The sequence below is a fragment of the Cervus canadensis genome, chromosome 21 (genome assembly GCF_019320065.1).
Source record: "Cervus canadensis isolate Bull #8, Minnesota chromosome 21, ASM1932006v1, whole genome shotgun sequence".
NCBI classification, from domain to species: Eukaryota; Metazoa; Chordata; class Mammalia; order Artiodactyla; family Cervidae; genus Cervus; species Cervus canadensis.
The window spans coordinates 53,105,121-53,129,804 of NC_057406.1; the positions used below are offsets into that span (position 1 = coordinate 53,105,121).

At 45.1% G+C, this 24,684-nt stretch overlaps 1 long non-coding RNA gene across 5 annotated transcripts in view; it reads right to left on the bottom strand.

Annotated features, from left to right (window-relative positions):
* The window catches only part of LOC122423938, a 50,593-nt gene extending 27,374 nt beyond the window's left edge, over positions 1-23,219 (bottom strand). Inside the window, exons 1-7 of one of the 5 annotated variants that reach the window (XR_006264249.1) lie at positions 22,934-23,219; positions 19,134-19,274; positions 18,822-19,035; positions 10,433-10,604; positions 7,149-7,246; positions 4,306-4,440; positions 1,814-2,882 (exon numbers count right to left, since the gene is read on the bottom strand). This is a non-coding gene — a long non-coding RNA (uncharacterized LOC122423938). Of the gene's footprint in view, positions 1-1,813; positions 2,883-4,305; positions 4,441-7,148; positions 7,247-10,432; positions 10,605-18,821; positions 19,036-19,133; positions 19,275-22,933 lie in introns of those variants that run through there. The other 4 variants (XR_006264248.1, XR_006264251.1, XR_006264252.1 and 1 more) reach the window with 4 other exon arrangements.
* Between the last annotated feature and the right edge of the window lie 1,465 nt (positions 23,220-24,684).

Consider the following 24,684-nt stretch of genomic DNA (forward strand, 5'->3'; position numbering starts at 1 on the left):
ATTTAATACATCAGGCTGACCAGACATCTCCCCCTTTAACCTAAGGGGCCAGTGACAGCAAAAGCAGCTGTTCCCTGCTGGCTACTAGCCATTCACGCCATGCATTTTGACCAATCCAGATCAAATCTGAGCACACATAATTAGTTTTTTCTAGCGCTATCACAAAGTCCTTTCTCGGGTTTTCCCTTTTATCTCCCAGCCTCTCTTTTCCTAGTTGTATCAGCCCATGTGCTTCATAGCAGACCAGTGACACTCATGCAGATGAATTGCTTTGGATGCAAGGGGATAAGTCCAGGAATAAAATCGTCTTTGTGTCGAAGGAAGATAGAAGATGCTCAACCCCCTATCTTCATAACACTTCATTTTATCACCGCCTGATATGATAGTGTGTGTGTTAAATGTATCTTCTGGCTCCTCCATTAAAAGATAAACTCCTTGAGGATGGAGACCTTGACTTTCAGGGTTGATTGCTCACTGTATCCCTAGTGCCCAGGACAGTGCCTGGAACCTAGTAGGTGTTCAGTGAATATTTATTCAATGAATGGATAGTTGACTGAATCTCTCTGATCAGATTGGATCATGAATGACAAGTGAAATGTCTAACCACACAAACACAACAGGCACAAGTGTGCATGTACACTCACACACAGGACTGGGAGGGTTTGTGTGAATATGTAATGATAATGATAATATTAATTCTAACAATGATACCTAGAGGTCAAGCCTCTCTTTGCCACAAACTGTGCTAAGCATGTACCAGCCTTGTGTCAGTGAATAGTCACAATGTCTTGCCCTACTTTAAAGATGACAGAACTCTGAGAGATTAAGTGACTTGGCAAAATCAAGACTTAGTTGAGAACAGAGCCAAGACAGGAGGCAGACCCATCTGCCTATAAAGTCCATGCTTTTTAACCATGATGTGCTTCTCAAGGTCATCGTTTCATTCAAGAATTTATTGTGTCCAGCAAAACATTATACAATTATTATTCAACTTCTCAAGGTACCTAATCTCCATCACTAAACTGGAACTTCACAGAGTTAGGGACTATATCTTATTTCTTGCTTATGTTACAAGCAGAACCCAGTACTATGAGCTGCACAGAGCAGATACACAATACATGTCTATCCAAATAAATTAATTAATCAATATAACCATTGAGCACATCACGAAAGAGAACTCAACTATGGATGACATTCAAAGAAAGAAATGATAAGACAGAGGTGTCAAAATGGCCCTCAATCAGGTCAGTTCAGTCGCTCAGTCGTGTCTGACTCTTTGTGACCCCATGGACTGCAGTACGCCAGGTTTCCCTGTCCATCACCAACTCCTGGAGCTTACTCAAACTCAGGTCCATTCAGCAGGTGATGCCTTCCAACCATCTCATCCTCTGTCATCCCCTTCCTTCTCCACCTTCAATCATTCCCAGGATCAGGGTCTTTTCAAATGAGTCAGTTCTTCGCATCAGATGGCCAAAATATTGGAGTTTCAGCTTCAGCATCAGTCCTTCCAATGAATATTCAGGACTGATTTCCTTTAGGATGGACTGGTTAGATCTCCTTGCAGTCCAAGGGACTCTCAAGAGTCTTCTCCAACACCACAGTTCAAAAGCATCAATTCTTCAGTGCTCAGCTTTCTTCATAGTCCAACTCTCACATCCATATATGACTACTGGAAAAACCAAAGCTTTGACTAGACAGATCTTTTTTGGCAAAGTAATGTCTCTGCTTTTTAATATGCTGTCTAGGTTGGTCATAACTTTTCTTCCAAGGAGCAAGCATCTTTTAATTTCATGGCTACAGTCACCATCTGCAGTGATTTTGGAGCCCCCAAAAAATAAAGTCTGCCACTGTTTCCATTGTTTCCCCATCTATTTTCCATGAAGTGATGGGACCAGCTCAAGATGCCATGATCTCAGTTTTCTGATCTAATAAAAAGTTTCCATTTATTGAGCCAGGCACTTGCATTAATCATCTCATTTAATCCACATATTACTCTATGGAGTAGGTGTTTTTTAAAATCTATATTTTACAGATAAAGAAACTGAGGCTCAAACAGTTAAGAAATCTCTCTAAGGTCCCATGGGTAGAAATGGGATTGTCTAATTCCAAAGGTTCGGCCTTTGGAGTGCTAACCGGGTAGGACGATGCTCGGTGCTGTCCTTTTAGCTCCTTCAGGCAGAAGCAATGTGACCTGACAACGCTCTTTAGTGACGAAATTGTGTCTGACCTTTTTGAGACCCCATGGACTGTAGCCTGTCAGGCTCCGCTTTCCATGGGATTCTCCAGGTAAGAATACTGGAGTGGATTGCCATTTCCTTCTTCAGGGGATCCTCCCGACGCAGGGATCAAACCTGTGTCTCCTGCACTGGCAGGTGAGTTCTCCACCACTGAGTCATCAGAGATGGTGCTGGAAACACCCAAATCCACAAGCCCGCTTCCTGGAAAGAACATCAGGTGCACGGCAGAGACTCACGGGGGCACCACATTCTGACTGCCCTGTGGCCACAGCCAGGATCCCTGTGTCCTCCCACTCTTGCGGTAACAACTTCCAGTCTCAGGTAGGAACATAAAAGACTGAAGGCTCTTGGCCCACAAGGCGTATCTGGTACCTAAATTCTTTGCTTTCATTGTGTGATTTAGGGGTCTCAGAACTGTGTGACGTGGATACTGATTTTATTCCCATTCTTTGGAGGAGGAAACTGAGGCTTAGGGAGGTTGAGTTTACTTGTCCAAGTTCACATTGCTGGGAAGTTGCAGAGCTAGGTTCCAAATTCAGTTCAAGTGGCTTCCTAAGTTCTTCACCACCACGACTGCTTTATTTACAGTTTACAGTCAAGACGTTACTATTTCATTTTATTGAAGCAATGTTGTGTTAATTTCTGCTATATAACAAAGTGACTCAGTTATATATATATATATGTATGTACATTCTTTTTCATATTCTTTTCCATTACAGTTATCATAGGATATTGAATATAGTTCCCTGTGCTATACAGTAGGACCTTGCTGTTTATCCATCCTCTATAATAATTTGCCTCTGCTAATCTCAAATTGCTATTCCTTCCCTGCCGCACAACTCCTCCCCCTTGGCAACCACAGGTCTGTTCTCTATGTCAAGACATTACTATTGATCTAATAATTATGACTATGGAATAATTATAAACAGGTAGTGTGCGCTTCCTGTTCACACACGTTATTCTAAGAGTGTATTTCTTATCCGCTCCTTCACCAATGCAATGGAGCAAGGACTAGTAGTCACATTTTACTGACAAGAAAATGGAAGCTAATGCAAAGAAGTGAGTGATAGAACTGAGATCTGAACCAGGCCTGGCTAATGCCAACAGTTGGAAACCTCCAACCACTCCTGGTACCCATGTCCTTAACCATCAAGCTTTCTGGTCTGCCTAATTTGACTTTTGCCTTTGAGGTTGTACTACATACCTCATCTACTCTATGTGTTGTGCTGTATATTTCTTGGGAATTAAAGCCAGGGAGATTACAGAGAAGTACAAAGACATAGATGACTCTACCTTCTATTGGACCAGTCAGGGGCAACCCTGGTTTTCCTCCCTTTTCTACAAAGTCATCAGGCTTATACTCTTATAGGACTTTAAAATACATGGAAATTGGAAAGGTGCTCCTTCTCTGCTAGAATACATTTGGTTAGAAAAAGTGTGAGATGGGGAGAAAAAGTATGAGATCTCATTCATGAGCAGAATGGCTTCCACAAGGAGAATCTGTTTGAAATCATTCCTTTAACCAACTGCTAAGCAACAGCAAGAGAAAGAAACACATGTGCAGAGTAAGAAATGCAGGTGCTAAGTGGAATGCCCTTTAGCAGGTAGGATTAGACCCCTTCAAATAACATTGCAAAACCTATAAAAACCGGTTGGAAATGAATAATTTAAAGAGATAGCTCTAGGTGTTTTCCAGAAATAAGCATGTTACGTTGTTATCATTAGAATCAACATTGTCAGAGCAAGCCTTACACATTCATTAAGCTGGCAAATGCTTCTGAGTCTAATTTAGGCACTCAGGGAGTGATCAGAATAACTCCTAACATCCGTATGAATTTATGGTGCATGTTGCTTTTTCACATATACCATATTGCTTTGTCCTTACCACAAACCATTAAGACCTAAAGGATTTTCAGTCAGAATTAAGGAGATGAATGTTAAGATTTTAGGTTTCCTGAATTAAAAGACATTGATTTTTCCATTATTCTTAAATGTAACAATAATAATACATATAATAATAGTAATAATGGAAATTAAGGGAATACCCTGGCAAAGCAAATATACTCACCTTTCACAATTCTGCCTGGGCCTTATGTGATATGTTGGCTTCTTGCATTTTGTAAGAGAGGATGAACAGTGAGTTAAAAATGGATGTGATTCTTCCCTCATGGATGAGTACATTCAGGTAAGGTAATGGTATTGCCTGTGTAAAGAGAAAGCGTTTGTGCATTCATCAAATACAAGGACATAAGGTTTTGCTGGCACATGACAAGGTTTTGTGCAAATTCCCAAAAGGCGCCTCATCTTCTGAACTGATATGACCCCAGGTAAAGACATATTTACTGACCAGCACGGCACTGGCCAGATTTAGTTCCCATTCATCCCTCAGGCTGGATTCCTTGGTCCAGTGTACAAATTGCTTACCCAAAGCAAAGACTCATACTCTAGAGGAGGAGATGATGTATATAACTGGATCATTGTAGCAATGTAATTAATACCATAAAATATTTGAGAAAGGCACTTCAGGAGGATTGACTAGGAGTTCTGTTCAAAATTTTACTTTTAATACTACTGTTGAGTACTTTTAACAGTAGTACTACTGTTGAGGTTTGAGAGAGCCCAACTAATAGTGTTCTTTTTCCCTGACCCTGAACCAACTGAGAGATAAAATTTAAAAATAAACTGATATTAGAGAATGTGACTTTAAGCCTATGAGCAAGTAGACATTTTCTTACTAAACCTCAGAAAAAACCAATTTACACATCTGAGCAGTTACCAGTCACATTAGGTTTTCACTACCTTCAACCCACCTGGACCCACACTGGGGCCTGGTCATGTCAAAATCAGTGTTTGGAGAATCCAGGCAGAATGTGTATCCCTACAAAGTGAATTATACATGAGAAATAAGGAAGAAGAGATGGAGATACCCATTCCCAGTTCCTTATCCCCAATTCAAAAATTCAAAAGGCCAGGGATTATAGCAGAATTACTCCCCCATGTAAAGAAACATCAAAAATGGGGAAGGACTTCCACTCTACCCTGCTCTCATCTAACAAATATGAAGATGTTATCCCGTCCCAGCACTAGATCATGAACAGGGACCATATCTATTCTACTCTCTACTTTTTCTCCAGTATCCATCACAGCCCTTGGCAAACAGTAGGCCCTCAATAAATATATTTTAAAAAGATAATGATTAAGGACTTAACTGGTGGTCCAGTGGTTGAGAATCCACCTGCCAATGCAAGGGACATGAGTTTGATCCCTAGTCCAGGAAGATTCCACAAGCTAAAGGGCAACTAAGCCCATGAGCCACGACTACTGAAGCTCATGAGCTCTGGAGCCTGTGCTCCTCAACAAGGGAAGCCACCATCACAAGAAGCCCACACACCGCAAGGAAGTGTAGCCTCTGTTGCTGCTGCTGCGGCTGCTGCTAAGTCGCTTCAGTCGTGTCTGACTCTGTGCAACCCCATAGACGGCAGCCCACCGGGCTCCCCCCTCCGCCCGTCCCTGGGATTCTCCAGGCAAGAACACTGGAGTGGGTTGCCATTTCCTTCTCCCATGCATGAAAGTGAAATGTGAAAGTGAAGTCGCTCAGTTGTTGTCCAACTCTCAGCGACCCCATGGACTGCAGCCCACCAGGCTCCTCCGTCCATGGGATTCTCCAGGCGAGAGTACTGGAGTGGGGTGCCATTGCCTTCTCCGAGCCTCTGTTAGCTGCAACTAAAGAAAGCCTACATCTAACCACAAAGACCCAGTGCAGTGCTCAGCACTTCAGTTATGTCTGACTCTTGCAACCCTATGGACTGCAGCTTGCCAGGCTCCTCTGTCCGTGCAATTTTCCTGGCAAGAATACTGGAATGGGTTGCCATTCCTTTCTGCAGGAGATCGTCCCCACCCAGGGATCAAACCCACATCTCCTGCATTGCAGGTGGTTTCTTTACCATTGAGTCGCCAGAGGAACCCAATCAAGACCCAGTGCAGCCAAAAATAAATAAATAAAATTTTTTAATGATTAAAAGCTGACTGAAAAGCTCAGAAAAAGCCTTCAGAAAGGAAAAGTCATGTGAGTTAAGCCTTAAAGAATCAGTAGCCAAGATAAAGCAGTGATGGAGGGGAATGGCAGGGACGTGAAAAGAAGTAGCAAGATCTGTGAAAAGGCAAAGGTGGGAGGTGATACAGCAGAAACCAGGTGGTAAGATGCCTCAGGTGCCAATCAGAGCAGTATTGGAAAAGAAAGAAAAATAAACAAGGGTGAGCTGTGGGTTCACGGAATAATGTCTGGGTAAACAGGACAGTATAGCTGTATAGTTGAGACCTTACAAACCTGCCTACTCAAGCCTCCTATTCAAATGCCCGTGGAGATGTACCAAAGGGCAAAATCATCTTCAACAGAGTGAACGGAAGATTGTAGATTACATCATTCCTGGGAGAAGCTCCGCCATCCACTTTATGGAAGGAGATGCTGCTACAAAGCACGTTCTAGAGCTTTGTTTCTTATGCTCCACCTTGAAGCAGAAGAGCAGAACCCCCAAAAGGCAGCCACCAACACTGCCACTCCCTTTTAATAGGCAAAGACTTTAAAGGTGCATAAAAGAGAGAAATGTTGAATTATGTGCTGCTTAGAAGAGTTTCACCTAGAAGAAAATGGCTTAAAACAGTTAAAAACAAAAAGACTAGTATATTATTGACCCGCAGACTTGGAATATCTGGGCTAGGGCAGGCAGGAGAATCCATTCATGAATTCTCAGTGTGACACCATAGCAACTAACTCCAGGAAAAAATCATAACCAAGGCCGGTAAAATCAAACCACCAGAGTCATTACTTAATCTTTCCATCTTCCTCCTGGCTCCCATCGTTGATTCCTACTGCCCGTGTGCCTCTTATCTGCCCCCAGGATGCTCACCTACCTGGGCATGCTGGCCTGCAATCAAGTGTATCGTGAAAGCTCTCTCGCACAGAACTGGGCACAAACTCTTCCTTGTACAAGGCCATCCAGTCTTCTCTTCTGGCCACAAAAGATAAATGAAGTGTGTGGGAGGTGTCGAACCTCAATTTTTTCTACAAGTCAATCTTTTAAATACACAACCCAACCCAGGACCCCTGTGTCCTCAGATACAAGAGCAGATGTGAACAAAGAGGAAGCAAGGATAGCCGATAGCCATATCAGATGATACAGAAAGCAAAGTAAAAGTGCTTTGCATATGGGACAGAGAGGGTTGTTTTATTTCTAAATGTATCTATTTATTTTGGGTGTGCTGGGTCTTCATTGCTGCTCGGGCTTCTCTTTAGTTGTGACACGTGGGCTTCTCAGGGCCACGACTTCTTTTGTCACTGAGCATGGCTCCAGGGTGCGTGGGCTTCGAGAGTTGCAGCTCAATAGCTATAGAGCATAGGCTTAGTTGCTCTGCAGCATATGGGGTCTTCCCAGACCAGGGATTGAACCTGTGTTTCCTGCATTGACAGGCAGATTCTTTACCATTGAGCCACCAGGGAAGCCCATTGAGGGTCATTTTATATGGATACATGGTAGACTCCACTACAAAGACATCGCTAATTTTTATGGACCCAGTGACAGAGCATCAGTATTCATAAAGTGAAAACTGCCATTGCTTATCTCAGTCCCTCTCATTTCTCTTTGTATTGTGACAACCTCCCAGCTTGTCTCCCTACCTTCTCCCCTGGGACTCTAATCTCGCTGTCTACTGAAGACAGAAAAGATTTTTAAATGCATTCTGTGAGTGTCGGGGCTGTGAGAGCAGGGATTACACTTTATGCTGTTCTTTCTTAAAACTCAGCATGCAGCACCAGTGCCTGGCACCTGCTAGGTCTACCTAAATGTTTTAGAATAAATAAGAGATAGAGAAAGTTGGGGGGGGTGGGGTTGGCATGGAGGAAGTAAAAGGAAGGAAGAGAGGAAGGCAGGGAGGGAAGGACCACTTAGAAGAGGCAAGGACAGAGAACTAGTAAATGTCTTCAGCACGAGGAAAGAAATGGAGTAAGACTCCATCAGGGAGAAAAATGAAAGTCACTTAGTCGTGTCTGACTCTTGGAGGCCCCATGGACTATACAGTCTATGGAATTCTCCAGGCCAGAATACTGGAGTGGGTAGCTGTTCCCTTCTCCAGGGGATCTTCTCAACCCAGCAATCAAACCCAGGTCTCCTGAACTGCAGGCGGATTCTTTACCAACTGAGCCACAAGGCAAACCCAAGAATACTGGAGTGGGTGGTCTATCCCCTCTCCAAAGGATCTTCCTGACCCAGGAATCAAACGGGGGTCTGTTGCATTGCAGATGGATTCTTTACCAACTCAGCTATGAGGGAAGCCCTCAGGGAGAAAGGGAGAGTCAACACATGAGTGTTCTCTGAGTCTTCTGTTGGCGGAGTTGGGGGTTTGCTCCCAGAAATCTTTCATCCCTTTGAGGGTCTCAGACCCTTGGAGCCAAGCCAGGAAGGTCTGTCAAATGAACCAAGTATTTGAAACAAAGACACCCTAAAAATCCAGGAATTCTGCTCAGCTGTCCCTGTAACCCACATGTGTGTGTGCATGCTAAGTCACTTCAATCAAGCCTGACTCTTTGCAACCCCATGGACTGCAGCCCGCCAGGCTCCTCTGTCAGTGGGATTCTCCAGGCAAGAATATTGGTGTGGGTTGCCATGCCCTCCTCCAGGGAATCTTACCAACCCAGGAGTCAAACCCACGCCTCTTAGATCTCCTGGACTGGCAGGCAGGTTCTTCACCACTAGCACCACCTGGGGAGCCCTGTACCCACATGCGACAGACCAAAGCCATACCCAGAATGAAGCCCCAGAAATTCAATGCACTCCACTGGAGAAGCAAGCTAGCTAAACAGCCCATTTCACTTTCATTTGTCCTTTCAGGGGACATAAATATTATGTGAGAGTTGCAGATTTGAAGAGAAGCATCCACCTGGTAAATAATGATGGGTCCTGTCATGGCTATCCAGGATCGTCATCTTGGAGCCTCCAAGATGCTTCTTCTTAAGGACAGAAAGAAGCTCACATTCCTGCTCTCTGCTCCACCCACCCTCTCTTCCTCCTCTTCTCCCCCATCCTACCCCTCCCTAAACACACACACACACACACACACACACACATATAGCACCCACCCCCACTCCTTCCCTTAACACACAAACAGCTGTGTTCTCATGATTGGAATGATATGAGATCTATTTGTTTGGGCTTAAGAAGAAAATGTTTATAATTCACAAAGTCAGTGAATGGTTTCCTAGCAACTTCTTGTATAACTATTATGAAATAATATTCTTTCACTTTCTCCCTTGGTCACTCTCTCTCTCTCTCCCTCCTTCCCTCCCTCCCCCTCCTTTCCTCCGTTTCTCTCTCATATCCTCTCCCTGACCACCAAGGAGTCTTTTTCTATTTTAAATAACAGAACACATTAAGGGTTTGATTTAAAAAAACTGCAAATCTCTCCCTAGAAAAACACATGTAAATAGACACATACTCATTCACACTTCTGTGCATACAATTCAAGGAGTTCATAGTACCCCTGAAACCTACTCATGGAGCCCACTTAATAACCCTTTCCTACACAGGTAATATCCCCTTAGTTTGACTTCTCTCTTATCCAGACAAGAAAAAAAAATGGCTATGGGGTGGTTATTCTGGCAAAAACTTGATGAACTAAGCTTGCTTCAAACTATCTCCTCCACCCGTCCCCAGCATTACACATTCTAATCCCAAAGCATGGTTTCACTGCCCAGCAGCATCTGTTCTGCCTGTCTCTCCCTGCTTCCCTCCAGCTAGCTAGCTGGCAGCTAGCACATGTGGACACACTTTATGATTGCCTGAGAAAATGCCATTAACACAAGGCACCTGTGAAGCTTTCAATGTGCATGTCACCAGTCTCCTCTCTGGGCCTGAGCCACCACTGGGTGTTGGCAAGAGCCATAGCCAAATGCAAATGCTGGAATACCCTGCTCTCCCACACTCCTAAACACAGCCCAAGGTTGACCTCACTGCTTCATGAGGCCCAGGGGCCTCGTAAATGTTAGCTGGTTTGGGGATAACCAGTCACTTCAACATCATCAAGTTGGAACATCTCCTTGATCAATCCTTTAATGAAATGAGAAACAAAATAAAGGCAGATGCTACCAATGATCTCTTAGTATTTATTATGATTATGTTCCAGGCACTGGGTTAGATGCTTACCTTACATATCCTTCTTTTGTCTAAGGTATCATTTCCAGGAGTCAGTATGATGTGAAAATTAAATAGGCAGCCTCTAGAGACAGAGTAACCTGGTTGGAAGCCCATCTCTGCTACACACCAGCTATGTGACTTTGGCCAAGTTGTTTAGCTTCTCTGTGCTTCAATTTTTCATCTATAAAAGAAGTCTCCTTTTATATCATTTACGTTATTATTCTAACAATGCTTTCAAATATCTCTGTTATAGGGTTGTTGCAAGGATTAAGAGAACCATTACATATATGACATTTGGAACAACCTAGGACTTCCCAGGTGGCTCAAGTGGTAAAAAGTCTGCCTGCCAGTTTAGGAGCCACATGAGATGAAGTTTCAATCCCTGCATCAGGAAGATCTCCCGGAGGAGGAAGTAGCAACCCACTCCAGTATTCTTGTTGGGATAACCCCATGAACAGAGGAGCCTGGCAGGCTATAGTCCATGGGGTTGCAAACAGTTGGACATGAATGAAGAGACTGAACACACACACGAACTGGCAGTAGTTAAGTGCCTGATAAATGTAAGCCGATACCACTCTATCCATTTCACAGATTATAACACAAAGCCTGAGAGAGGGGAAGTGACTCTCTCAAGTCATACTTCTCAACTACATCTCTGACAAGTAATCCTAAGGCACGGAGTCATAACCAACTTGTGATGCTTCCAATCTTGCTTGAATTCCAAACCCTTTGAAATGCTCGCCTTTTCAAAGTTAGTCGTTATGACACCACACTATTCCCACGATATTCCTGTCCAGAATGCAAACCTGCATCTAACTTATAAGGAAACATGAGATAAATCCAAATTGAGAGCCTTTCTAATAATAACTGGCCCCCACTCTTGACAAATATCAAGGTCATGAAAGACAAAACAGGACAATCTTACATTTCAAGAACTAAAGAGACTTCACAATTACATTCAACATAGGAGACTGAAATGGATCCAGAGTTAGCAAAATGCTTTTTTCCTTTGCTATAAAGGATATCATTAGGCCAGTTGGCAAAATTGAACAAGATCTATGAATTACAAATAACATTATGTCAACGTGACTTGCCTGATTTTGATCACTGCGAGAGACAGTCCTTGTTCTGGAGGGAATACACATTGAAGTATTCAGAGGTAAGGGGACATTGTGTCTTCAACTTCCTCTCAAGAAGGTCAGAAAAAGAAATGATAATATGTATATACAGAGAATGACAAGGTGAATCCAGTAAAATGCAAACTTTGGGGAAATCTAAGAATATTAGGGGAATCTTTGTAATATACTTGCTACTTTTCTGTAGACCTGGAATTACTTTGAAATAAAGTGGTTTGGATGGGCTTCCATGGTAGCACAAGGAATCCACCTGCAATGCAGGAGATGCGGGTTCAATCCCTGGGTTAGGAGGATCCCTTGGAGAAGGAAATGGCAACCTACTCCAGTATTCTTGCCTGGGAAATCCCAAGGACAGACGAGTCTGGCAGGCTACAGTCCATGAGGTCTCAAGGAGTTGAACACAACTGAACTACAAAACAAGAACAGAAGCAAACTGTTTTGGGAAAAGAAAGACAAAGCATCAATCTTTGTCCATGATCGCCCCTGAGCATACTAGCTGTGGGGCATGTTTTCTTACATTCTTAACTACAGACACAGCCTCATTCCAGAGAAAGCTTCTTTCTTGATGTTAAGACTATAGATACGCTTTTCCAAGAGAGAAAATACTCCTAAACCTTCCACCGAACCCTTCACATTAAATGAGAGATTTTTTAAATTAGAAGGCATTGTTCTTTTTTGTCCAAGAGGATGTAACAATTCCTTATCCCTTTCCCCACTCCTAAAAAAAAAATCTCCATGGCTACACTCATCATCTAACACCCACTCACAAAACCCTTTTTGTCTGCCAGATTTTCACAGGCTTCTAAAGAATGCGGTGAATTTGCTGTTGCTGAATGTGGTTCATTTGAGCAAAATTCCTCAACCCCCTATTTCCATCCTCGCTTTCATCATCCCTGCCCTTTTCTCCAACAGGTCACTTAAAAGCAGGACCAGAGGATGAGGGGAGGGAAAGGCAAGGGCAAGGGGGAGGCTGCACCTCATTTCTGAGTAAGATCTGTTTAGTGAGCCCCTACTATGTGCTGCCAACAGGCATAGGGACCCAGCAAGAAGGAGGAGCCTGACCTGCCTGCATGGAGATTGCCCTGCAGATGGAAAGTGGGAGCTGCTAACCAAAGCGGGGAGAGCCCCCCAGAAAGGGAGTTACAGGAGGTACAGGGTACAGTTAGAGGGTGCTGGTGGGGCGTGCAGGAGAACGGGTCAAGGGAAGTCATATACCTGAGGGATGACCATGTGTCAGTTAGATCAGAGGGGGTGTGGGTGAGAAGTGGGAAGGAAAAAGAATGACTTTTCACTCATAAAAATAGACACCCTACTCTCCCCCGCCCCATATTCTCTACATCTGTGTCTCTATTCCTGCCCTGCAAGTATCTGTACCATTTTCCTAGATTCCATTTAATTCGCTCAGTCATGTCCAACTCTTCGTGACCCCATGGACAGTAGCCCACCAGGCTCCTCTGTCCATGGAATTCTCCAGGCAAAAATACTGGAGTGGGTTGCCATTCCCTTCTCCAGGCGATCTTCCCAACTCAGGGATCAAACCCGGGTCTCCTGAATTGCAGGCAGATTCTTTACCATCTGAGCCACACGGGAAGTGCCTAGATTCCATATATATGCATTAATATATATTTGTTTTTCTCTTTCTGACTTACTTCACTCTGTATAAAGGGCCTAGGTCCATCCACCTCTCTACAAATAACCCCATCTCATTCTTTTTTATGGAGACATATATACAGCACCACGTGTAAAATCGATAGCTATGAGAAGATGCTGATTAGCACAGAGAGCCCAGCTCAGTGCTCTGTGATGACCTGGGGGTAGGATGGGGCAGGGAGGTTCGAGAGGGAGGGGATACACATATGCATTTATCTGATTCACTTTGTTCTACAGCAGAAACTAACATCATACAGCAATCATATGCCAATTTTTTAAATTAAATTAAATTTTAAAAATAAGCATGTACTTACTTTCTTAAAGCAAAACCAAACAGCCCACAGTTAGTAGAAGGAAATAAAACCCATCAGAGCAGAAATAAATGAAATTTTAAAATCACAGAAAAGGTCACTGAAAGTAAGAGCGGTTCTTTGAAAAGATAGACAAGATTGATAAACCTTCAGCCAACCAAGAAAAAAAAAAATAGACCAAGAATAAAAGAGAGAGGGTTCAAATAAATAAAATGAGAAACAAAAAAGAAGTTACAAAATAACACCCCAGAAATACAAAGGACCATAAGAGATCACTAGGAACAATTATATGCCAATAAAATGGATAGCCTAGAAGAAATGGATAAATTCCTAGAAACATACAGTTTAATATCAAAACCTCAGGTTCTAATCCAAGCTGAAATTTCTCCCTCCATACCCTGGCCCCTCCCCACCACTCAGTTCAAGCCACACTCCAGTCTGGAAGCGGCCATTGAAGAGTGGGGACCAGAGGGTCTTTCCTAGCCCTGTTCCAGCTCCTCTCTTACTCCCTAATGCTGTTTCTGGTCCCTCAGGGGCAGGGGGAGAGCAGGAGTGAAAGGAAGCTCTGACTTAGTTGGTACTTGCAAGGTGGCCATCCGTGCGGCAGATGAGAATGATTTTGTGGTTGTTGGAGATTCTCTCCTTGGTACTTCTCTCTACCCCTTCTCTGGCCAAGGTGATCCACCTTGACTGACTGATTACCCCAACCTTCTCCCATCACCCCACACAGCCCTCAGCTCACCTCAAGTTCCAAGGAGAGGGGTGAATCCTGCCATGATGATCTGCCATGGCTTCCCCATCTGTTCCCTGCCGCTGCTCGCCTCACCATTAGCTATCCTATCACAAGCCACGCAAACCAGCTTCTAGCCTTTAAGCTTCTCCAAGCCAGAACCTAGCAACAGTCCCTACATCTCTCCAAACATCCCCAGACATCCCCAAATTCTCCCAAGAGCTCTCTAATTACACTCATCTCCAACCCAATGGAGGCCTGGAGGCCAGGAGTTTACACAACTCAGCCAGTAAGGGGGAAATGGGCATATTTGCTTCCTTCTTGGTGGCCCTCTCTACTCTCTGTGAAGGGGAGCGCCAAGTCTCTGACAGCTTTCTGCACACAAAATCCCCCCTCCCCTTCTTTCCTTGATCTGTCTCATATCTTTCAGTTCAGTCACTCAGTCATGTCTAACTCTGCAACCCCATGGACTGCAGCACTCCAGGCCTCCCTGTCCATCACCAACTCCAGGAGTCTGTTCAAACTCATGTCCATTGAGTTGGTGATGCCATCCAACCATCTCATCCTCTGTCATCCGCTTCTCTTCCTACCTTCAATGTTTCCCAGCATCAGGGTCTTTTCCAATGAGTCAGTTCTTCACATCAGGTGGCCAAAGTATTGGAGTTTCAGCCTCAGCATCAGTCCTTCCAATGAATATTCAGGACTGATTTCCTTTAGGATGGACTGGTTGGATTTCCTTGCTGTTCAAGGGACTCTCAAGAGTCTTCTCTTAAGCATTGGCTGAAATGAGTGATGGCTACAGGTCACAGAGCTGGTCTGGGACCACCCTGTACATGGATGGTGTAGCACAGTGGGTCTCAACAGGGACAGTTTGGTGCCCTCCTCCACTTCAGGGACATTTGACAATGTCTAGGTTGTCACACCTGGAGGGGTGTTACTGGCATCTAGAGGGTTTGAGAGGTAAGGATGTTGCTACACATTCTACAATGAGCAGGACAGCCTTTCATGGCAAAGAACTATCTGGTGCAAAATGTAAATAGTGCCAAGATATGGAGAAACTTGGCCTTGTACCTCCCTTTATATAATGTTGGGGGGAGTGGAGAGGTGCCTCTCAGGTTTGGGACCTTCGTCAAGAGTAGAAAAAAGTCCCATTAGGCATCTGTCCTTTATTATTTGTATTAAGAGCTCCTGAGGGACAGTAGCTCTAGACTGGATAATCCAGCACTTCAACCCTGCTTCAAGGGCCCTTTGAGAGGGACTGGGGCATCCCCGGTGCCAAACTCACTGTGCTAGTCCACCTGCTTAGACTGGCTCCCCTCACATTCCCAAGATGGCTGCTTCACCTTCCAGACTCTGAAGTCTGGGGAAAGAAGAGGGAATGTGCATGCATGCATGAGTGCTGTCATTTCAGTTGTGTCCAACTCTTTGCGACCCTATGGACTGTAGCCACCAGGCTCCTCTGTCCATGGGATTCTCCAGGCAAGAATACTGGAGTGGGTTGCCATGCCCTCCTACAGGGGATCTTCACAACCCAGGGATCGAACCCATGGCTTCTTCAGCTCCTGCCTTGCAGGTGGATTCTTTACTGCTGAGTCACTGGGGAAGCCCCAGAAAAGGGAGCGATTATCTTTTTAATTCACAAGGATGGCTACTCACAAAGACCCTGTTGACATCCGTTCCTGTCTCCCTGTCAGCACTGGGTCACGTGGCCACACCCAAACCTGCGGTGGCAAGGAGGGTCCCTGGCTTTCACTAGTCAGGATTTGAGGCTGGAAGTGTCCAGCCTCACCATAACAGCACAGCCACCCATGACCTCACACTATGTTTTGTCCTGGCAGCAAGTACAAATGTGGAAGGGTGGCTGATGGGTAGGAACCCAACAGTGTCTGCCACATCCTGATCCTATGTCCCTGGCCTTTCCCTCTCACAACTCGAACAACTTGTTCACACAGTGGCCCTAAGGCAGTGCTTCTCCAATGTCAACACACATCACTGTTACCTGGGGACAGAAGCTTATGCATTGGGGCCCTTGCAGATTTTCCCTGTGTACCACTTCCTCTGATTGCTCATGTATATCCTTTGAATGGTCACCATTCAGTATAGAGATTCCCTGAGTTCCATCAGGTCTTTCTAGTGAATTATCGGACCTGGGACCTATGGATCATGGGAAAAAAAAAAAAGTGAAAGTGTTAGTCACTCAGTTGTGTCCAAATCTTTTTGACTCCATGGGTTGTTGCCCACCTAGCTCTTCTGTCCATGGAATTCTCCCAGCAAGAATACTAGAATGGATTGTCATTCCCTTCTCCGGGGGATCTTCCCAACCCAGGGATCAAACATGGCTCTCCCTCATTGCAGGCAGATTCTTTACTGTCTGAGCCACCAAGGAAGCCCCAGGGATCATGGGGGCTGCCGAATTTGTAGCCAAGTCAGGTAGGATGTGTGTAGCCTGGAGACTCCCACTTGCTTCTCACATCTGAAGTAAGAGCTGTCTTGTTGGGGACCTGACACTTTGACTTGTGGAACCTGATGCTAACTCCAGGTAGTTAGTGTCAGAATTGAACTGTGGGACACCCACTTGTCAGAGAATTGATGTTGGAATGCATCAATCATTAAATCAGTATTATACATATATGTTTTAATCATTCCTATTTTGGAGATGAGAAACTGAGACAGAGTGGATTCACATTCCCACAATCACACAGGAAGAAGCCATAGAGCCCAAATTTACACTCAGATTTGTTTATCTCCAGAACCTGAGCACAGTGCCAGGGGTAGTGCTAACATTTTGCTCATGTGGATGATCCTCCTGCCATTGTGCATTATTGTGCAATTCACAACAGCACTTCCGCAGCACTGGCTGGACTTGCCTGATCACCAGAATCACCTGGGGCATGTAAACAGGCATCCCCAGCCCCTCCTCTGATGACTCTGACTCAGAAAGTTTAGGGTGGGGCCTGGGAATTTTTATTTTTAACAAGTTTCCCCCCAGTGATTCTGACAATCAGGCAGTTTGGCAAACACTGCACTGCATTTACCAGCCTCCTCACTCAGGTGTGTCCACCTGCCCTAGAACCCAGCCCTCCTGTTGCCCAGGTTTTGTCGGGAACCTGACGCATCCCTGTGCAGAGGTTCTAAGAGCTGGATATAGTCTTCTCCAATCTCCATTCTGTTGCTCATTCTTACATGGGAAGACTTTTCATGAATCAGGCAGTGTGAGCCCAACTCAGCAAGGCCAAAGCCAAAGTCATCGACAGCCCCCCTCCCGCTTCCTGCTCTTCCTCCTACGTCCTCCAGCTCAGCGAAGGACCCATCGTCCACCCAAACGGCACAGCCAGGAATCTTTGGCACATTCTTGCTTCACTTTCTCCTTCACTCCTCATTTCCTGATCACAAGTTCCTAGTGATTTCTACCTCCCACATAATACAAATCGAGTCCTCCTCTTCTTCTCCTCTTTCTTACTGCTTATTTGACATCCCACTCCACTTTTCACCCAGACCAGCTTGCTAATAAGGCTTTCTGCCATCATCTTCTGCTCGCATAGGAGACAGATTGCATAGTCCAAAGATGGTTCCAGTGTCTCCCGTCTCATACATTCTTCTAGAATCTTGCCACTACTCCATCAAAAGGTAGGGTTTAATATCCCTTGTCTTAAGTATGGATGTGCTTTTGTGACTACTTCAATCAATAGAGTATGCAAAAGTGATACTATATGACTTCTGAGGCTAATTCCTAAAAGGTGATTCAGAGTTACCCTTACTCACTATGACACTCACTCTTGACACCTCCAGCCTCCACCTATGCCTCCACACCAGCAGTCAACTGTTCTGAGACCACCATCCTGAAAGGAAGCCCAATTAGCTCACAAGAGACATCTCTTGACATCGCCTTGAAACTACACAGAGAAAGAGAGATGTCTGACCAGCCCCCACTTGCTCCAGTCCAGCACTATTAACAACTCCAGCCATTTCCAGCCACAATTGCACAAGAGACCCCAAACCAGAAGTGACCAACTGTGCCCCTCCCAAAATTCCTAATGCAAAGAAATCATGAGAGATAATAATAAAATAATTGTTCTAAGCCAGGAAGTTTTGATAGTGATATTTTTATGCAGTTAAAGTTAACCAGAGCCTCATTCGATGGGCACACAGTGGCCAGAACTACATGAAATAACAGCTACACAAAGTGTGGCCCCTGGCCCAGGGCTGGAGAGTGAATTGTTTGTTACCAGTCAGTATAGAAAATGAGAGTAAGTATTAAGAAGCTTTCTCAGGGTGGTTTTATTGAATCTAATAATTTTTTTAAAAATTGGACTTATGTTCTGTCTGGATGTGGGCAGACTTGGGTTCAAAGAGCAGAGAGGAAAGCTTTTTTGATTGGTTGGTCGGACACAGCCCCTTTGGGAAACAACAGGGCATTGAAATGATACAGAAAGGCCTCGGGTGAGGAGCGGGAGGAGAAAGAGGAGCAAGCAGAGGTGAGAGTATAAGGCAAGTCTCTATCTAACACAAGAAAAAGAGTGATGCGTCCAGGGGACTAAAAGAAAGTGAGGTGTCTTTAGGCAAATGCTCACCTTAAGGATCCTTTTAGTTGCAAGTCACAGGAAGCCCTTCTCCAGGGGCTTAAACAAATTGTGGTTTATTTTTCTCGTTGCATCAGAATCTTGTTGTGGCACCCAATATCCTCTTAGCAGTGGACACTTCTTGTGCACACCAGCCAGTCTTCCAGAGGCCAGAACGTACAACTCTTCGAGGGCTTCCTCTAAAGCTCCAGAAGGTCACTCTGCCCTTGAGGGGGATGAGAAGTGTGTGTTTTGTATGGGCTCCCAGGTGCCCCAGCAGGATTCAGCCGCAGGTGCCTAGAGGGGTCATACTGAGTAACTCACCTTTTGTCTATTTTCTTCTCCCTCTTGTCTTCTGCTCCATGTCCCTCATCCACATTTCCAGGGATCACTTACTACATAAACTACTTTCATTCTGCAGAGCCAAAGCAGCCTGAGCAAGACAGAGGATGGTCGGTGGTAATGCTGGAAAGTAGAGACCAGAGAGACAGAAGGGCATAGACTTGCCTGAAGACACACAGAAATTGTCACACAGCTAAAATTAGAAGATGCTCCCACGTGGTAAGTCTGTCCATTTTATGAGGCTGCATTGTGCTCACTAAGAGTCTGGAGCAGAATAGTCAAACTTGAGTTGCCTCCAAAACCTTCCTGGTGATTCTTCCTGCAAAGGGTTCCACCCAAATTCTTACTCCTCACAGTTTCCTCCAGCCAGGTAGTACCTACCTCAGAGTGTTTCTAATGCTGAGGCTCCTAGACCAAAAACAAAGGGGGAAAAAAAGCCTCAGAAGGGCTGGAAGTGCCCCTGCTAGTATTTGCACATCAGTCAGCTTGAAGTGGAAGAAACAGCCCTTGAAGTCACAGACTCTGCTGCACGTATGCCTCCTCTATCTGCTTGCTGTGCAACTAAGGGAAATCTTATTAATTTTTCTGTGCCTTTTCTGTAAATAGACTTATAAGCTCACAATGCAATCTTGCGGGGTCATTTCAAAATAAAACATGGAAAAATGCTGAAATTGTGCCTAACACCCATTAATTGCTCAGTAATGGCCAATCTCCCCTCTTTCCATACATTGCCTTTCACTACAGAAGGAAAGGTCAAAGAAAGATATATTGGCCAAATAATCAGCTGCATCACCTGGCATTTCTCATCCCACTTGCTTCACATGATTATTTCTATGAGGCTAATACCTCATACAGTATCACTGCACTCTAATACCAGCGGGTCCATAAAAAGAGGCCCAACTAAAATAAAACCACTATAATCCTGGCCCAGTTTTAATCACTGGCTAGTGGGCTCCCCTGTGGTTTGAGTAAGAGCCAGGTCATAGTCAAATAATCAAACTGCAGATGCTAGGAGAGCAAGTCAGCTCAGATTTAAACAGTGGCGGTGACTCAAATGGCAGTGGGGAGAAAAGAGAGATGAGGAGGGGAGAGGCAACCTTGCACAATGTTGGAATTTCCCTTCCATGTCCTCCCGAGTTAACTGGCCCATAAAATAACCAGGCTTCTTAATGGATAATAGGCTCATTCCTGAGCAGCCCCTGGGTCAGGCAGTCACTCGGGCCCTGGGGGCTGTCAACTCTGCTCTTAGAGCTGAAAGGATCCCGAAGGGGGACATGAAGGCAGAGGCACTGTGATCTCCTCATACTGACTGCTCACGAGAAGGAGAATCCTGAGTCCTAGAACCCGTCAGGAGAGGGAAGAAGAGGCAGATTACTTGAGGAGCCTAAAGCTTATTCCCTAACAGCTTAGTGATAAAGAATCCACTTGCCAATGCAGGACATGAAGGGTTCCAACCCTGAGTCGGGAAGACCCCCTGGAGGAGGGCATGGCAACCCACACCAGTATTCTTGCCTGAAGAATCCCATGGACAGAGGAGCCTGGCCGGCTATAGTCCATGGGCTCGCAGAGTCAGATTCAGCTGAGCGACTGAGCACGCACACACACAAAGCTTATACAACCAGGGTGGGGGGGGGGGGGGTTCCTCTTTGAGAAAAACCAGGCAAAACTATGCTTATAGAATATGCAATACCACCTTGGAGGAACCCCATTCAGTACCACCTCGGTCATCCCAATTCCACTCAACCCAATAAGTGTGAAGGAGATGAAGTGGGGTGGAAAGAGAACAGCAGGCAGAGACCACTGCCGCTAAAATAGCTTTTAAAAGCCCACAGCCAGGTGAACACAAAGCCAGGGACGCACCTAAGCAACTGGGGGGCCCTCAAAGCTTCATTAGCTTCATGGTAAACTCACCTCTGATGGAGACATAAGACCATGAACTCCTGAGTTTTCCAGATTTTGTTTCCTGATGTCATTCCATCAAATCAAGAACCTGATGCTATCTAACTTCAGAGCTGGACTGTCAATTAGAGCGTGGCTTAGCTAGTCATGCTGAGCAGGGCAGAGGATACCTGAATGTCAATGACAGCACATGAGATTGTTTCCAAAACCAAATCACCAAGGGATTTTGATTCCCCAAGTTGTTCTCTCTTCTATCCATAAGAAACTACTTTAAAGCTAGGTACTTCAAGAAATAGGTGGATACTGAAGCCCAAATTCTTCAAAGGAACCTGGACATTCAAAGAGAACTACGGTTTAGACCCTCACTGGGCAGACTGTCAGTGGCTGGGAGCATCATGGCTAAAAGTATAGGTTTGGAGGCTTTCTTATTTTTTAATTGGAGGAAAATTGCTTTACAGTGTCACATTGGTTTCTTCTGTACAACAACATGAGTCAGCCATGTATCCCCTCCCTCTTGAGTTTCCCTCCCCTCCATCCATGCCGCCCGTCTTGGTCGTCACAGAGCACCAGGCTGGGCTCCCTGTGTTATAAAGAAACTTCTCACCAGCTATCTGTTTGACACATGATAGTGTAGGTTTTTAAATTAGGCAGATTTGGGCTCAAGTTCCTGCTATGCTGTTACTAGTTCTGTGACCTGAGATAACTTACTTAACTGCCTTCAACATCAGTTGCCTCTTATGTAAAATTGAGGTAAAGATAATATCTGTTTCATAGAGGTTGAAGGGTTAATTAAGATAATTCACATAAAGCACTTAGTCCAGTTTCTGACATATAATCATGGGAGACAGATTCACTGAGATTGAGAATAAATCTACTATCCCTTCCTCTAGCCTGAAAGTTTGTTACCTCCCCAAAATTCATATGTTGATGCCCCAGCCCTGCTGGAGATAGGGCTTTTGTGGAGGTAATTAAGGTAAATGAGGTTATAAGGTGGGTCCCTGATCCAGTGCGGTTAGTGTCCTTATAAGAAAAGGTAGCCACCAGACAGTTCTCCAGGTGAGGACACAGGGAAAAGGCCCTTTTAAATGTCTTTAGTTTAAGCCACTCCAAGCACTATCTGGGGATTGCCAGTCTTCCCAACCCCATTTGCAGCTACAGGGGTGGGCCAGCAATCCAAGATAGTCAATGAGAACATTTTATCTCTCCAGCCACAGGGATTGTACAAGAAGTGGACACATGACCTGAGCCAAGTTAATCAGCCTTCATTGAGACTTTTCTCTTAAAAGCTATCTGGGAGGACAACTTCCTGTTATGGGGGTTCTTGGGAGGATGTATAGTTATAGCTTCCAGGTAATCTTCCTCTATCACAGGGAGCTAACTTGTCTATAGGTGGAGAAAATAAGGCCAATGCAGAGGAGGAAAAAGAGCAAAGAGATAAAGAAAAACAGGGCACTCTGAAGCTGAGTGAGGCTTTGATCCAACTATGCCTGAAACCTACCTTGGACTTGCCAGTTACATTTTACATTTTCCTTAAGCTAATTTGACTTGGGTGGTTGTGGATTTTTGTTGTTACTGTTGTAACTTTTGTCAAAGAGAGTCCTAATACACTTTCCATGATATGCAACCTGACCGAATATTTTCAGCATCATTTGGTCAGATGGGTCACCGCTGGGCAGCATTCTCCCCCATTACTCCATACTCAAAAGTGGCCATTCTTCCTTGTCGTCCAGTCTTTAGCCACCAAGGGGCATGGGTGGCATCATGCCTACAGGCCTCTGCAAAGCGCGTGGCCCACACCACAGCATCTAAAGCGGGAAAAACCGAGTCAGGGCTGCTCTGCTTAAGTCTATCCCAGGCACCTTTAAACTTGCAAATGCAGTTACCTGAGGGAAAGTTGGTGGAGTCTGCCGGCCCAACAGGTTCAGTCTGAGGGAGAGGTCGAAGTTTTTCTATCGCTCCCACAGCTGGCTTCCAAAGCTGGGACCGCCGGTCCAACGTCTGCTCCGGAGACAGATGCAGTTTGTCTGTCTCGGCTCCTCTGTGCCGAGGAGGAGCCAGCACTTCTATTCACAGGACACAGAGAAGTGAAGCCAGCTGGATCTGAAGAGTGGCCAAACCATCTGACATGGGGCTGGAGGGCACCGGCTCCTGGAAAAGCACATTCCCGTGTGTTTGGTTGACAGCCCAGGGCAGGCAAAACAGAGCCATTGCTGGGCTGCCACGTCACCGCCCCAGACTCGCTGGTGACAACACCTCGGGGAAACAAGAAACCCAGAGGGATGGGATGCGGAGGGAGGTGGGAGGGGGCATCGGGATGGGGAATACATGTTAATCCATGGCTGATTCATGTCAGTGTATGGCAAAAACCACTGCAATATTGTAAAGTAATTAGCCTCCAACTAATAAAAATAAATTAAAAAAAAAAAAAAGAAACCAGGGCTTCATAGCTTTTCTTCCCCTTTAACCTGTGAGCGGCTTTCACAGAGGGCAGCAACATTCGAGTCTGCCCCCAGCCCAAGGACGGGAGGAGGCAACGGGGCAGAAGGGAGTCTCTTCCATGTGCTACCTGGGGACACTGAGGTTAAAAGAGACTAAACTGGTTTTTCAAAGCCACACGGCCATTCCCATGCCTCAATTTCCCTGCCTCAGCCCTTTCCAAGTGTGCCTTATCTTGGCCCCCTGACCCATCCGCCCCCAAAACCCGAAGGCCTTAAGTGATCCCTGCAGTGTCCTGCCTGAGCATCTTGGAATGAAGCAGAAATTTCTTCAATACACAGACAAACAGCCCCACACAAGCACAGCTTCTTACACAGGTACACACACACGGACTTACACTCATTCATCCGTTCACAGGCATGTCATGCCCCCAGGCTTATCATGAACACATACACAAATACCTATGCAGGATACACAACAAAAAGACACGTTCACCTCTGGTAGAGTTTAGTACTGGCACCCCTTTAGGCAGGGGTTTCCCTGGTGGTTCTGTCTGTAAAGAATCCACCTGCAATGAAGGAAACCCGGGTTCAATCCCTGGGTCAGGAAGATCCCCCGGAGAAGGAAACAGCAGCCCACTTCAGCATTCTTGCCTGGAGAATTCCATAGACAGAGGAGCCTGGCAGGCTACAGCCCATGGGGTTGTAAGAGTCGGACTTGACTTAGTGACTAAACCACTACCCCTTCAGGCAGCTTCACAACATGGACCCTTAGAACTGATGCCTGCTTTCCTCTGTTGAACTGAGTGTTCCAGCCTATAACCCCTCCCCTATACCCCCAGAGCCTAGTGATTTCATTCAGAACCAAGATCTGAGTTTTTCTTTATTCAGAACCTCTTACTGATGCTCTAGGACTATAGGCCTGTCACAAGAGCCAGAACAAAATGTGTCACTAACATATGTGGAAATGCAATGAAGAGGAGGTGTGATCCAGTGGAAAAACCAGCAACGGTTCACTTGTGCCAAAACTAAACATGGAGAAAATGCTAATAAAAAATTATAGTCCATATTCACTAAAATAGATGATAAATTCCAAATAAATATTAACATCAGATTTAGCACTGTAATAAAAGAAATACAGTCATGAAAAGAGTCATGAAGTAAGACATCTATGATTGTAACTCATTACATTAACTCAT